This window comes from Microcaecilia unicolor, chromosome 1 (genome assembly GCF_901765095.1).
Source record: "Microcaecilia unicolor chromosome 1, aMicUni1.1, whole genome shotgun sequence".
Lineage (NCBI taxonomy): Eukaryota > Metazoa > Chordata > Amphibia > Gymnophiona > Siphonopidae > Microcaecilia > Microcaecilia unicolor.
In genome coordinates, this window is record NC_044031.1 from 661,990,414 (window position 1) to 662,006,508 (window position 16,095).

Sequence of the window (16,095 nt, forward strand, 5' to 3'; positions counted from 1 at the left end):
ACAGCTCATTAAGTTAATTAAGTTGCACACACATCTTGGGATTACACTCAAATTTAGGCACCCAAATCTGGGCACCATATATAGAATCCAGGGGTAAGAGCATGCATGGCATTTATTTTTGTTTATATTTATTTATTCAGAAGGGGCATATCAGGGGTGGAGAATGGGCATGGAAGTGCTATTCAGCTAGCTCGTTGATGTTAGCACACACTAAGGGCCAAATTCTATAAATGGCATGGAAGTGCTATTCAGCCATATATAGAATCTGGGGGTAACTGAATAAAGCAGATTTAACACACGAGCTTTTACCACCTACAAAATAGGAAATGGTAAGGGCTCCCATGTTAATTTTTTTTAAATGCCCACACACTAATGGTAACATTAGTGCATGGTCAGAAATTCAACAAATAGAAAAAAGGCTATTTTATGGCCACACTAGAAATGGGCTTAGCACATGGGAAAGACCCACATAAGGGCCCACTAAGACCATTTACTAGCTCAGCTTAGTAAAAGGGTCCCTAAATTGCAGTTTGTAAACCGTAGGAATAGATGCCATATCTATAATTCAATTCCATCCAGGCTTCCTTGGGCATACTGTAGGGATGTGCATTTATTTGAAATACCATTGGAAATGTCGTCAACGTTTCCCATGTCATTGATTGTCATTTTAAAATGACAAGGAAATGAAAATGACAGGAAAAAAAAAACAAGAAACGTTGGGTCAATATTAAAAAAAAAAATATATATATATATAGGCTGAATGTGTTTAATATCAAAAATAACTACCACATCACATTCAATACTATCAAGTAAGAGAAGGGATTTCTCAAAATTTTGGAGAAAAGACCTCTGTTAGTCCTGGAAACTCAGGCAGAAAACATGCTTGCCCAGGAAACAAATCAACGGTCATGAAAACTCCAAACTCCCTTTTATTCAAAAAATCCCATCTTCTACCAGAAACATTTTCTTCAAATTTTTAACAATCTATTTTTTAATATATAAATAGAAAAATCACAAACATTTAGCTTATTTTAAAGAACTACATGGAAGTATTTCACACATATCCTTCTCTTCTTGGAAATGAAAAAAGCAAACTATTTCAACTTCAAATTTCACATGTTGATAAAAGACAGTTACAGATTTGAAATATCAACAACTTTTCCTATTTTAAAATGAAAATGACTGGAAAAAAAACCCCAAGAAACGTCAGGGACAACATTTGAAAGGGATTAAGTAGTAGAAGAGGCTCCACCAATATTCAGGGGCACTTATCCAGGTAGTGCAGCTAAATATCACTACTATTTTGCTGAGGCCCCTTTTTACCACAGTGGGTAAAACGCTGTAATTTTTACTGGAAAAGAAATGGCTGTGCTGTAAGTGAACCGCTTGCCACGTGACCATTTCAGGGGGGCATACTTACTGCCACCCATTGAGGTGGCGGTAAGGGCTCCTGCACTAACCCGGTGGTAACTGGGCAGTACCGGGTAAGCAAAGTAACATACATAGTAACATAGTAGATGACGGCAGAAAAAGACCTGCATGGTCCATCTAGTCTGCCCAAGATAAAACTCATATCTTGAATTTGTACCTGTCTTTTCAGGGCACAGACCGTATAAGTCTGCCAGCAGTATTTCCCGCCTCCAACCACTAGTCCCGTCTCCCATCACCGGCTCTGGTACAGACCATATAAGTCTGCCCTCCCCTATCCTAGCCTCCCAACCACCAACCCCTCTTCCCCCCACCTGCTCCGCCACCCAATTTCAGCTAAGCTTCTGAGGATCCATTCCTGCTGCACAGGATTCCTTTATGCATATCCCACGCATGTTTGAATTCCGTTACCATTTTCATCTCCACCACCTCCCGCGGGAGGGCATTCCAAGTCAGTTGCTGTTCAGATTTGGCAGGAGGAGGAAGTGCTGCTAGAAGCTCTGCAGGTTTCCAGGGGGAAGGGAGTGCGGCCTAGCTCCTTCCCCAAGGATGAGGAAGGGCCCTGGGGAGAGGGCCTCAGGCAAGGCCCAGGCCATCGGGCCGGCTGAGGCCCAGAGGGACCAGAATGCCTGTAGGAGCAGTTCCCGGTCTGGGCGAGCGCTGGAGAAGAGGGAAAGAAGTCCTCTGGACAGACGGGAGCGGACATCCAAGGGAGGTAGCCAGTCCGGTTACCCCCCCCCCCCCATGCCCTGCAAACGTCTAAAGGTGAGGGGGGGGGGGGAGAGCTGTGAAGGCCGGGAAGAGAGGTCTGCAGAAACAAAGAGCAAGAAGGCTATGGAAGTTAGTCAAGAAATGCTGTCAGAGTCCAAAGAGGAAGGCAGCGAGGATAGTGACTCCTCAGAAGAGGAGGAGGAGGATTTGCTTGATATTAGTTATGATCCGGATGATCCAGCCAGCAGGGTGGTGAACATGGTGAAGCGTATTAAGCTGGTGGAGAGGGGAAGTGGGGAAACTGGGGAAACGTTTGAAGATGGCAAAAACGTTGTGTAAGTTTGCCCCAGGACAGCACAGGAAGATGTATGAGAAGAGGAAGGCAGATTAACAAAGATGTTGCAGTCTAAAGAACTTTATTGAACAGATTGAAAAAGGGCCCAGAAAATCCTTTGAAAGAACTGTATGTTAATTTAGAAAGGATGGCAGGCTCAGTTTCCAAGGGCCCTATAAAGACTGGGTCAGAGCAAGCTTTGAAGGGGCATAGAGAAAACAGAGTGGAGAAGCATGTTGATGCAGGGTTTGGGCGGCAGGAGCCGTCTGCCCAGGGAGAATTACCAGAGACCAGTACACAATCTACTTTGCAATTCATGAAGCAACTAGCAGTCAGTCCAGTGCACTTACCAAAGGTGAAGCTCCAGTGGGAAGGAAGGCTGGAGGAGGATCCAATATGGGAGGGGTCACGTCTGGAGCAGCCTGGAGGGGAGATAGCAGAAAACAAACATAATACCATGCAAAAATGCCAGGTGTTGAGCTGGAGGACTCAAGGGGGGTTTTTTCGGTGCAGAAGTACTGGTGGACATGACTAGTGTGGCTGGCGGTTTCCCTGGGGAGCCGCTGGCAAAGATCCGCAGGAGCAGCGGCAGATGCAAGAACATACCTGCCAGATGGAGGATAAGAAGGGTGGAGGTCCACAGCGGCAGCCTGAATCAGCGCAGGATGGGGAGATCCAGGGCAAGCCGGAGACTGTAGAGATGCGGGGAGAAAAGGCTGGCGTTCCCTTCCAAAAGGCATCGGGAGGGAGAACAGTTGCAGGAGGACTTTCAGGCAGCCAGCAGGCTTCTGAGCAGCGAACGGCAGAGGGCAGATCGCTGCTGGACGAGAAGGATTCGCTGGGTTTAGCGGGACAGGAGGCGGGGCTTCCGGGCCCGGTGAAGCCACGCCCCCGCGGGCCAGAGTTTCAGGAGCCTTTGCCCAACCAGGATTGCAGAAGAGGACGTGGCAGCCTGATGGATAGTGGGTTCAGAATGGCGCCTGTGGCAGAGAGGTTGGGGCAGCGCGGGATGTTGGGGAGCTGCCAGTTGAGGAGCGTCAGTCGGTGCAATCCCTGCAGCAGCCAGCAGATCTGTTGGGACAGGAGGGGACTGGTATAAGTGACTCTGTGCATATGGGGGAGGGCGGGGATCTGGGGAATTGGTGTTGGACATTGCTGCTACGAAGAAGCAACAAGACATTGAAGGGGTTCATAATAAGTTGGCGATTGGGGAGGGGGAGGGGGAGGTTGGAATGAAGGATGATGGGAAAACAGGGGGAAGATGCTTGTATAGGGTGGGCTGGGGTAGTTCAGGGGAAGGGGACAGGGGGCGGGGGCCCGGTCCCTTTGCTGCAGTAGTCCAGGGGAGGGGGAAGACAGAGGTGGGTGGACCTAGTGGAGGTGGGGGTGCGGGTAGGTCTTTTGGGGGTATGGGGAAGGGGAAGGGAGAGTGGGCAGCTTCCTAAGCGACGTAATGTAGTACAATTAAAATGGATGGGGGAAGGGGCAATGCCATCAAGGGACCGGGTCTTGCAGCAGGTAATGGGGATGGGGTTTATACCGAAGATTTTTATGCATGTATACATCCCTACAATATTCCTGAGTATGATATTAGCTTCATGACACAGAGGGGGGCTGGAGATGTTTTGGGGAAGATATGAGGGGTTGCGGGGAAAAGGGGAATGGAAAGATTTCAGGGCCATCCCGATCAGCACGCCGGACTTGGTGCAGGTGACCCTACTCGTGAGGAATGAGTCTCTTTCAGGGGCGGATTGGCGTATTGCTTGCAGCGGTACGCGGAGTTAAGATCCCCGCTGACGAAATTGCCGGATCCAAGCAGGGTGTGGGCAGGAGGGTGGGGAGCACGGGTACGGTTGAAACAGATAGGCCAGGTAGTGCAGCACATCCCTTCGTCTGCGTTCATTGGACGTGATCGCGTCCTCTGTTTTTACAAGGGACAGCCACGTCAGTGTTTTAAATGTGGCTCATTCAGACATTTTAGTATGTCGTGTCCAGTTGTGAAATGCGGGAAATGTGGGGATACGCAGCACCCCACAGAGGACTGTACACTGATTAGGTGTAATTTGTGTGGTACATTAGGGCATGCATTTAGGGACTGCCCTAGGGCGTCCCATAATGAGGGGGAAGAGAGGGATGAAGGCATGCGAAGGAAGGGAGGTGGGGGGGTGTCAGGGGAAGAGGAGGAAGAAGGAGGGCAGGGGATGCTAGATAGGGAGGGGGGAAGGCAGGAGGGAGTGCCAGGAGAGGGGCAGGGAGAGGGGGATTGGGTGCTGGTTCCTCGGAAGAAGGGGAAGGTGGGGAACGGGGAGGCAGGTAGGGAGGTCCCGAAAGGGAAGAGGGGGGGAAATAGGTTTCAGGTGCTGGAAGAGGATGAGGAGGTGGGGGGCGAGGAGGTAGAAAGGATGGAGGAAGGGGAAGAGGTAGGGGGGATGGTAGATGGTAAACGGAAATTTGAAGGGGTCCAGGGGAGGGGTGACGGGGGTAGGAAGAAGGGAAGTCAGGCTCAGGAGGGTGGGGAGGGGGGAGGGGGGATGGGGAGTAAAGGAAGGTAGAGAGGGTCGGGAAGGGGGTGCAGGCCCAGGAGCTTCAGTGGGGGGATAGGATGGAATTAGAGGAGGAGGAGGTAGAGGGGGGATTAGGGGAGGGGGAGGGGGAGGGGAGGGGGAGTGAAAGGGAGAGTAGGGATGAAGAAGTAGGGCCGGTGGAAACCAAGAGGAAGAAAGGGAGGTTGAAAGGGGAGGGAGGAAGGGAGACTGTAGGGGGGGAAGAAGGAGGGGAGGAGAGGGAGCGGATTGAGGCTGAAGGTGACCGAACAGCAGAGATTTTGATTCAGGGCGAGAGAGGAGTTCTTCAGGAGGTCGGGGAGCAGGGGAAGGAGGAGGGGGTGACTGGGTCGATGAATGGGTCAGAAGAAGATGGCAGGGCTTCTACTCACATTTGCCACGCTTAATGTGGCTAGTATTATGTCGGCAAAGGCACAGGGTATGGCATATGATTGGTTTGCACGGGTCAGGGCAGATTGTTTCCTGATACAGGAGACCCGGTTGCGATCCCTCGAGGAGGTCAGGCGTGCGCAACGGGCCTGGAGGTGGGGTCCTTCTGTGTGGGGGTTGGTGGGGGACAGATATGGGGGGGTTGGGATTTTGTTTAAGAGGCATGAGGTTTGTATCCAACGGGTGGTGGAATTGGGGGTGGGGAGAGGGTTGGTAGTGGATGTGGTTTGGGCGGGTAAGGCACTTCGGGTGGTAAACGTGTATGGGCCCCAGAGCAAGAGGGAGAGGGTGCTTTTGTTCGGGAAAATCAGACCCTATTTGTGCACATCACGGCAGGTAATTTGGGGAGGAGATTTTAATACAATTTTGCGGAGAAAGGACAGTGGGGGGAAGTCGGTGCAGGTGAGATACGATGGGGTGCGATTGGCAGGGATAATGCGTGAGGCGGGGTTGGTTGATGTACATATGGAGTTTTTTGGGGAGCAGGATGGGTTTACGTTTTTCAGAGGGCAATGTAAAAGTAGAATAGATCGTTTTTTGGTGAGGAAAGGGGTTTGTTTTCAGGGACCTAAAGTAGAGGCAGTAGACTTTTCAGACCACCGTATGGTTATCATAGAGGTGGGGGGGGCAGCAGCTCAGAGGCCAGGGAGGGGGTTATGGAGGCTAAATTTGAGATGGTTAGGCAGTGGGAGGGTGAGGGAGGATTTTCGGAGATTTTTGGAAGACCAGGTCACGGTGCAGGGAGCCTTTTCATCACTGGGAGGGTGGTGGGAGGTGGTGAAGAAGCGCACACGGGAGTTTTTTGTGTGGCAGGCAAGGTGGGAAGGGAGGGAAAGGACGAAGTTGGGCATGGCGGTTAAGATGAAGAGGGATAAATTGATTTCTCAGGGGGGGAGTGCGGGGGAAATTCAGGAATTACAAGTCCTTTTGGAAAAGGTGCAGTATAACCGCTATTCCTCCTTGGTCTATGAACGTGATTTTGGTAAATTGTTTAGTCCGGACCCCTTTTTTTGTTGTAGGGAAAGGAGGGAGCACAAGGTGTTGGAGAGTGTGCGGGATGCCCGTGGGACTCTTCAGGACTCCAAGGAGGGGATCCTACGGGTTGTAGAGGATCATTTTTCGGCATTCTTTTCCACCCAGGGGGTAGATGAAGATTTGATGGACCGGTATGTGCAGGGTACGCCTGGGATAGGGAATGGGGGACCCCAGCTCCAGACCTTGTTGCAACCATGGACCTTGCGGGAAGTGGAGGAGGCGATTGAGGCACTCCACAAAAAGTCTTCGCCAGGGCCGGATGGGCTGCCGGCCGAGTTTTATAAGGTCTTTAAGGTGCAGTTGGGTCCGAAATTGTTGAAGGTGTGGGAGGCGGCCCGAGTGGAGGGATCCCTCCCAAAATCACTGAAGGAGGCGGCCATTGTGTTGCTCAGCAAGGGGAAAGATGCGTCAGAGCTAGCCAATTGGCGGCCTATTGCATTACTTAATACGGACCGGAAAATATTTGCGAGGATGTTGTTCCAGAGGATGAGGCAGATGTCGGGGACATTGTTAGCAGCCTCACAAGCATGTGGGGTTAAGGGAGGGGGGTGTTAGAGGCAGCGGCGTGGGTTAGGGAGGGGTTTGAGCATAGTAGGGCAGGACCCACGGGTAGATTAATGATAGCTTTAGATCAGGATAAGGCATTTGATAGGGTTCAATGGGGGTTTTTGTGGCGGGTGTTGAAGCATTATGGGTTTCCAAAGGGATGGGTAGAACAGCTGAAGTTAGTGTATAACCAGGCGGAATGCTTTCCGTTGGTAAACGGGTGGAGGGGGAAGAGGTTTGGGGTAGGTGCAGGGGTGAGGCAGGGGTGTCCACTTAGTCCGTTGCTGTATGCGTACGCCATTGACCCATTTGTGCGAAGGGTGGAGCAGGGAGGTGGGGGAGGTTTGAAAGGGGTGGAGGTGGGGGAAGGTCATCAGCTGAGGGTCATGGCGTACGCAGATGATGTGACGGTCTGGGTAGCAGACCAGCAGGAAGGGGGGAAATTGCAGGAGATGATCGAAGAGTATTCACAGGCGACGGCATCACGGATCAACTTTCAGAAGTCCAATAGTTTGTGGGTAGGGGATCAGGGTGGGAAGTTTGGGTTAGGGGGTAGGTTTCCGTCACCAGGGGAGAGGCTGAGGGTCTTGGGCATTCACTTTGGATTAGGGGATTATGGGTTGGAGAATTGGGATAGGTGTTTGCAGTTAGCCAAAGTAAAGGTAGACAGGTGGAAGGGGTGGAAAATGTCTATGGGAGAGCGGGTTCGGCTAATTAAAGTTCATTTGGTTCCTTTGTTGTTGTTTGTCAGTTATATTTGTTTGTTGCCCGAAAGATGTTACACGTTACTTTATAGTATTTTTTTTCAGCTATTGTGGGGAAACAGAATGAACCCTGTTAAGCGCAATATTACATATTTACCAAGGAGGGAGGGAGGGGTAGGTATGATAAACCCGGTTTTGTTTTTCAGTTCGTTATTTTTGCAGTTTAACTTGGGTAGGGCGGTAGGGCAGGAGCCCCCAGGATGGGCGCGGAGTGTCCTTGGGTGGTGGTCACGGTATTGGACAATATGGCAGCAAGGAGGAAGAGTTGTAGCTTTGAGGAAGGGTGGCCCGGAGGGGGTGGGGTATTACAAATCCCTGGTAAAGCTAGTGCGGGTATGGGGGCTGACGGTGGGTGAGATCCAGGAAGGAAGAAGGGAGGTATGGATGGAAAGGGTAAGGTCGCAGGTTTTCACTGCACCCTTGGTGTTGCGGGATGCTCCTGAGGTAGTGCTGAGGCAGGGTTTACGGCTTATAACATCAGACAGAATCCCGGTTAAGTATCAGGACATGGCGTGGCTGTCCCTGCACGGTAAGTTGTACGTGCGAGGCAACTTGAAGTATCGCAATGTGCAGGACAGAGGATGCCCGAGAGGGGAATGTGCTGGGGCAGAGGAGACAATGGAACACTTCTTACAGAGGTGCCCATTCACGGTGCAGGTTGGGAATCGGGTCTCCTCGCTGTTGAAGATCCCTGGGTTCAGTAATTATAGTTATGCGGATTGGGTATATGGTCCCATGCATAAAATAAGGGGCTTGGATCCGGTAACTCGTTTCATTATTTCACTGGTTCTGCGCTACTGCCTCTGGATGGCGCGATGTAGGGTTTCGCTGCACCAAGAGTTCCGGTCAGTAGAACGTGTTAGTTGGGATGTGGTGAGAGCCGTGCAGGAGGTGGCGAAGTGGGAGGGGGTGGAGAGGGGTAAGGGGACAGCCTTGCGGTGGTGGAAGCAGGTTAGGCTAAAACCCCCATGAAATCCTAGAGCAAAGTTATTGTTTGGAGTAGGTTTGTTTTCTGTATTAGTTGGGGACTTTGCTGTTTGCATGTGTGTAAAGGGGGGATATTTCTGTTGCATGATGTTTGTGGGGGATGGGGGACGGGGTGAGGTTTTATGTTTGTATTCTGCTTTTAGTTTTTTCTAATAAAAAGAGTTCTCCAAGCATCCACCACCCTCTCCGTGAAAAAATACTTCCTGACATCTTTTTTGAGTCTGCCCCCCTTCAATCTCATTTCATGTCCTCTCGTTCTACCGCCTTCCCATCTCTGGAAAAGATTTTTTTGCGGATTAATACCTTTCAAGTATTTGAACGTCTGTATCATATCACCCCTGTTCCTCCTTTCCTCCAGGGTATACATGTTCAGGTCAGCAAGTCTTTGGTCATACGTCTTGGAACGCAAATGCCATACCATTCTTGTAGCTTTTCTTTGCACCGCTTCCATTTTTTAAACATCCTTCACAAGGTACGGCCTCCAAAACTGAACACAATACTCCAGGTGGGGCCTTACCAATGACTTGTACAGGGGCATCAACACTTCCTTTCTTCTGCTGATCATACCTCTCTCTATACAGCCTAGCAACCTTCTCACTATGGCCACCGCCCTGTCACACTGTTTTGTCACCTTCAGATCCTCGGATACTATCACCCCAAGATCCCTCTCCCCCTCAGTACCTATCAGACTCTCCCCGCCTAACACATATGTCTCTCGTGGGTTTCTACTCCCTAAATGCATCACTTTGCATTTCTTCGCATTGAATTTTAATTGCCAAACCTCAGACCATTCTTCTAGCTTCCTCAGATCCCTTTTCATGCTTTCCACTCCCTCCCGGGTGTCCACTCTGTTGCAAATCTTAGTATCATCCGCAAATAGGCAAACTTTACCTTCTAACCCTTCGGCAATGTCACTCACAAATATATTGAACAGAATTGGCCCCAGCACCGATCCCTGAGGCACTCCGCTACTCACCTTTCCCTCCTCCGAGCGAACTCCATTTACCACCACCCTCTGTCGTCTGTCCGTCAACCAGTTCCTAATCCAGTTCACCACTTCGGGAGCTATCTTCAGCCCATCTAGTTTATTTAAGAGCCTCCTGTGAGGAACCGTGTCAAAAGCTTTGCTAAAATCTAAGTAGATTACGTCTATAGCACGTCTATGATTCAATTCTCCAGTTACCCAATCAAAGAATTCAATGAGATTCGTTTGGCACGATTTCCCTCTGGTAAAACCATGTTGTCTCGGATCTTGCAGCTTGTTGGCTTCTAGGAAATTCACTATCCTTTCCTTCAGCATGGCTTCCATTACTTTTCCAATAACTGAAGTGAGGCTTACTGGCCTGTAGTTTCCAGCTTCTTCTCTATCACCACTTTTGTGAAGCGGTACCACCTCCGCCATTCTCCAGTCCCTCGGAACCTCTCCCGTCTCCAAGGATTTATTAAACAAATCTTTAAGAGGACCCGCCAGGACCTCTCTGAGCTCCTTCAATATTCTGGGGTGGATCCCGTCCGGTCCCATGGCTTTGTCCACCTTTAGCTTTCCAAGTTGTTGATACACACTCTCTTCTGTGAACGGTGCTATATCCATTTCATTTTCAGGTGTACTTTTGCCAGTCCCTCGTGGTCCTTCTCCAGGATTTTCTTCAGTGAAAACCGAACAAAAGTAGCTATTTAGTAAATTGGCTTTTTCTTCATCATTATCTACATAGCGGTTCGCTGTATCTTTTAGTCTCACAATCCCCTTTTTAGTCCTTCTTCTTTCACTAATATACCTGAAGAAATTTTTGTCGCCCCTCCTTACATTTCTAGCCATTTGTTCTTCCGCTTGCGCCTTCGCCAGACGTACCTCTCTCTTGGCTTCTTTCAGTTTCATCCGGTATTCCTCCCCGTGTTCCTCTTCTTGAGATTTTCTATATTTCTGGAACGCCAACTCTTTAGCCTTTATTTTCTCAGCCACTTGCTTGGAGAACCAAATCGGTTTCCTTTTCCTCTTGCTTTTATTTACTCTCCTTACATAAAGGTCTGTGGCCCTATTTATTGCTTCTTTCAGCCTGGACCACTGCCCTTCCACTTCCTGTTCGTCCTCCCAGCCTATGGTGTACTGGGATGGGAACTACCGTTGGGCTCCTGCTGTAGCCGCACACCAACCTTTTAGTAAAAAGGGCCCCTCAGTCCACTAACTGGCTAAGTAAGTAAGGGGTATGTAAACAAAAAGGTGGGAATATGAGCCAGGCTATCCAATAACTGGACCTAAAACCAAGTTTAAAATAAACAAATATTTATTAATTTCCAAGCAAATGATAATAAAACAATTCCACACTGAAAACGACTCGACACAATGTTGTGTTTCGGTCAGATGGCCTACATCAGGAGTCTTGTGGCTGATGACGGCAGCAAAAATAAGGTCATCAAGTCACGTGATGATGAATTGTGAGCTCACATATGAAAGGTGTGCAGACAAGGATTCAAAAATGGTCTTAAAAAAGACCGTTTGGCAAGTAATCCGTATATCGCTGCAAGCTACAAACAAACATAGCCAGACTTCGGCGGGAGGGGGGCCAGAGCCCGAGGTGAGGGTGCACATTTTAGCCCCCCCCCCGGCACCGCCACCACCACCACCAACAACAACTTTGACCCCCCCTGCCAACGACCCTCTCGACCCCCCCCCCACTGCCAACCCTCCCCTGCCGTCGCCTACCTTTGCTGGCAGGGGACCCCAACCCCCGCCAGTGGAGGTCCTCTTCTTCCTTCATTCTGTTTCTGAGTCTGACGTCCTGCATGATCCCTGGTGGTCATTTCAGATTTGGTGTAGAAATTAATTTTTTTCTACCGCGCATGGCATTTCCTTCACTAATCAACAGTTGGTGCGTGCCGAATGGTTACCACACTTGTAGCATGTGAGCCTTTACCGCTAGATCAATAGGTGGTGGTAAGGGCTCAGGCCATAAATACACACGTGTGGATTTTAATTTTAGTGCACGCCCATTTCCCGGCCCATTTAAAAAATGTCATTTTTTCTAAATGCAGTAAAAGAATGGCCTGGCGCATGCCAAAAATTCGCACCCACACTACCGCAGGCCACTTTTTACTGCACCTTAGTAAAAGAACCCCTAAGTAACCAGGGAGCAGTCTGAATAGCAACCGTATCTTGTTAAAATGTGGATCAGTGGACATACCCAGAAATTAAATGATGGGAGTCACGCATGCCACAATATTGAATATCTGTGGTTAGGTCAGCCCACAGCTGGAAGCAGCTTACAAGCCCTGGGATGAATATTATTCTCGTTGTGTTTTTTGTGTGTGTGCCATTAGCAGAGTGCACTCTTCCAAGAGTGCATTTTCTTTGCAAACTGTATACACTTGTTGTGAATAGTGTGCAGTTTCCATGCATAGGGTGCACTCTTTCAGAAGATTAAGCAAGTCCTAGCAACACTGCTCTTAAAAGAAAACAATACAAAAAAACAACAACAAAGTGAACATTCCCATAAACGGCAAGAGAAACAACACAACATGAATATTTTTGAGTAGCCTCATGGTGAAAATTTGAGGTTTGGCCTATATTGGCCTGTTTAATTTTGAAGTCAATTCATTTTTGTGTCTTGTAGACATGAACATACTCTAGTCATCACTCCCCCCCCCCCCCCCCCCACCATCTATTCATCAATTGCATATCATCTGCATACAGGTGGCCTTCTATCCTACATCATTGGCTCCCAGTGGTTGAAGGTTCACTCACAGGGCTAGATTCTGTAAATGGCCAGTGGTGTTCCTAGGCTGGCTGCCACCCGGGGCGGATTGCCGCTGCATTCCCCCCTTTGCAAATCACAACACCCCTCCCAAGTGCATTGCTCTTACCTCCTGGGGGTGCAAGGAGCGATTGCGCGGCTTTCTGCTCCTCCGGTTCCCCGCCGCAGAACAGGAAGTAACGTCAGAGGGAGCAGGGAACCGGCGGAGCCGACAGCCACGTGGCTGCTCCCTGCACCCCCTTGTAGCATGCACTCGGGATGAACCACCCCCACCTCCTTGCCCTTGATACACCACTGTAAATAGCACCAAAGATAGGCCCTGAAACACTGCTAGCACAGGCCCCCTTTTACTGCAGCTTAGTAAAAGGACCCCTCAGTGTGCATTTTGCACCTCACTTTGGGCACAAGTATCTACACCTGTGAAAATCTAGTGTAAATCTCGCACTCAACTGAGGGCAGTTAGGTGCACAAATGCACGCATACCACAATATAACATCGTCCCTAATTTCTGGGAATGCCCCTGTCCCATCCATGCCCCTCCCATGGCCACGCCCATTCACAGTTGCATGCTATGGAATTTAGGTGTGTATTTTATAGAATAGAGCGTAGGACAGATCTGCACATAACTCTCAATTAAGTGCTTATTAAAACGAATAACTGATTGTTACTACCTAACTAGGTAATTAGTTTGCATGCCCAAATTGGGCAACCCATACAGAATCCAGGGGTAAACAGCATGAATGGCAATGCCAATCCTTCTGACACTTTAACCCTTACGTTTTTAAAACTGGACACTTCCCTATTAGTCTCCTCCCACACTGTTTATTGTTTAGAAGGAGATAATCCACCATACCTCACTCCACTATTCCAATATATACATACATCTAGACAACAGATGTTAAGTCTCACTCACACACACAAGGAGTGACAAGGGCTGCACATACTATCCACATGTTTATCCATTCCTACCCTAGCTGAGATAATATTTAACCATCTCTCTGACCTCACTTGCAACTTTCTTTAAATTAGTTGCCTTACTTTCTAACTCTTCTTACTCTCTCACCTATTTATATGTTCCATCTTTGCTTTACCCTTCACTGTCAATTAAAATGTTCTATTACGTATTGTGTTGACATTGTAATTAATACACTGTGCCATACTTTGTATTGTTATTTGAATATTTTTACTGCTGTAATTGCCTGTTGCTCATGTTTGATTTATTCTTACTGTACACTGCCTTGAGTGAATTCCGGTAAATAAATCCTAATAAATAAATAAATAAATTTATTTATTATATCAAAACCTGAAAATCAGTCTAATTGCATTAATAGCACCGACTATCTCTTGGTGAAATGATTTAAAATAGTATCCAATAATGCTACTAAAGTAGGTTCCATACAATGGAATTTGCAAAACCCTGACCAAAATATATTCAATTTATGAAAATCCTCCTAAAATGTTGAAATTTATGCATGAACAATTCTATCCAACAACTTATACAGGAGAAGTCGGTTTGCAGCTGGCAGCAATTTCTGCAACAAGAGCCATCTAACATACCATTGTTCAAAGAATGATTGACTTTTTTAGACCCCACAGGAACCTATCCTGTCTCTAATCATTTATTTATAATCCCCTTCAAATAAAGAAAGGAACTGAAGTCCAAATAATTTCATCAAGCTGGCGTGGCAGGGATCTTGCATACAGCTTCCAGACCTAATTGTCTTTAAATCTTCTTCACAGCACGCTCAAAAGACTGCAACCACCCCCTGCCACAGTCTAGTCCCTGCACCACATAACTGTTTATAATGCTTCAGGTAACGTAACATAGTAAATGACGGTAGACTCCTGAAGTTCTGTACCTTCTCCACAAAAAAATAATAACAGTCAATATTCAGCCAGTAATGGTCAGCAATTTTTAAACACTGATTTTCACTGGTTAGATTAGCCCCGGATATGATGGGCCGATGATCAGAAGCAAACACAGGCGCTAGAGGCTGTTAGCGCCATACTAGCACCTGCATTTGCTACTACCCCATGATCAGAGCCCCCTAGCATGTGAAACAATGCGCTTGTGGGCTCTGAATGCAACTAGCATGCAAATGCATGCAAAACACGGCTCTTAGCGCAAGTAGAAAGCAAATGCATGCTAAACCTATTCATCCACAATGATCAGTGATCAGCGTGCCAAAGATTGGCTCGCTGGCCACGGCAAACCCTACACCAGCTCGGAGCTGATGTTAGGGTTTGCAGATCAATAGGGAGGAATGGTGAGCCCTGTCCAGCATGCATTTGCATGCTAGCAGGCCCCCATTCTCCCCAATTCAGCAGCCCCCCGCAGAAACCCTTACCCGACCCCCCCCCCCCCCAGTAACAGAGGTTTGGGGGCCTGGAGATCCGGTGGGTCTCCAGCCCCCCTAACTCCACCAGCATCCCTCGGATGTCACTGGTGGCCCAGTGGGCCTCGGGTCAATCCCCCCACCTGGTAGTCTAGTGGCCCTTCCCCACCCTCTACCTTCAGTTGAAGTAGGGAGGTGGCATCCCTTCTCTTTCACCCTTATATGGTGTGAAACCCTGCCCAGTGCATCCCAGGATGCACTGCGCGGGGCTGGGTGCCGCCAATTTTGAGACGGCACTGATGGAAGAGGAGAAATGCCACCTGCCTACTCCAACTGAAGGTAGGGGGGTGGGGAAGGGTGGGAGGGATTGACCCATGGCCCACTGGGCCACCGGGTATATCTGAGTGATGCTGGAGGGATAGTGGGGCTGGAGACCCCTTGGATTTCCAGCCTCCTGAACTTGTGTCGGGGTCGTTGGGGGGCTGGAGACCCTCCCCCCCGGATCTCCAGCCCCCCCGAACCTGTGGGGGGATCGAAGGAACCGGAGGTCTGCCGGACCTCCAGCCCCCATTTCGCTTGGCTCAGGGTGGGGGTAGTTGGTGTATGGTGGTCCCATGGACCTCCAGCCCATGTGTTTGACAGGTCTGGGCTTTTGACAGCCCAGACCTGTCAAACAAGTGTGGGAGGATTGTCAAGTGCGGGAGGATTGTGTCTGAGTGCATGCTTAGGCACAATCCTCCCACACTTCTACCCTATGATCGGAGAGAATTGTGTGCTTAAATTTGCATGCAATTATCTCTGATCATAGGGGCAGTAAAGCCCCATACTGTTCCAGTGCTATTTTTAGAGTGCTGTTTGAAACAGCAAGGGGCTTTTGATCATCTGCTCCTCAGTGCCGGACCATATCCGGTCACCGGCACTGAATATCGGTGGCTAATTTGGCCACTGCTAGCCACCAGGGCTTCTGCGGGTCCCAGCTGATATTCAGCCAGTGCCTGCATAAAACAGTTATGCGAGTGCCAGCTGAACATTGGTCAACAGCCTCATAACATTTTCTGTTTTAAAGCCCCCCGATTGCTCTCCCAGCCCCTCCAACAAAGCCTCCTCCTTCCTTTCCCCTCCCCTCAGCCTCCCAACATGAAGATGTCCCCCGCCCTTTAGAACACCCCCAACCCCAACCTCCCACCATCTATGTAGGCCCCCCAGGCCTAC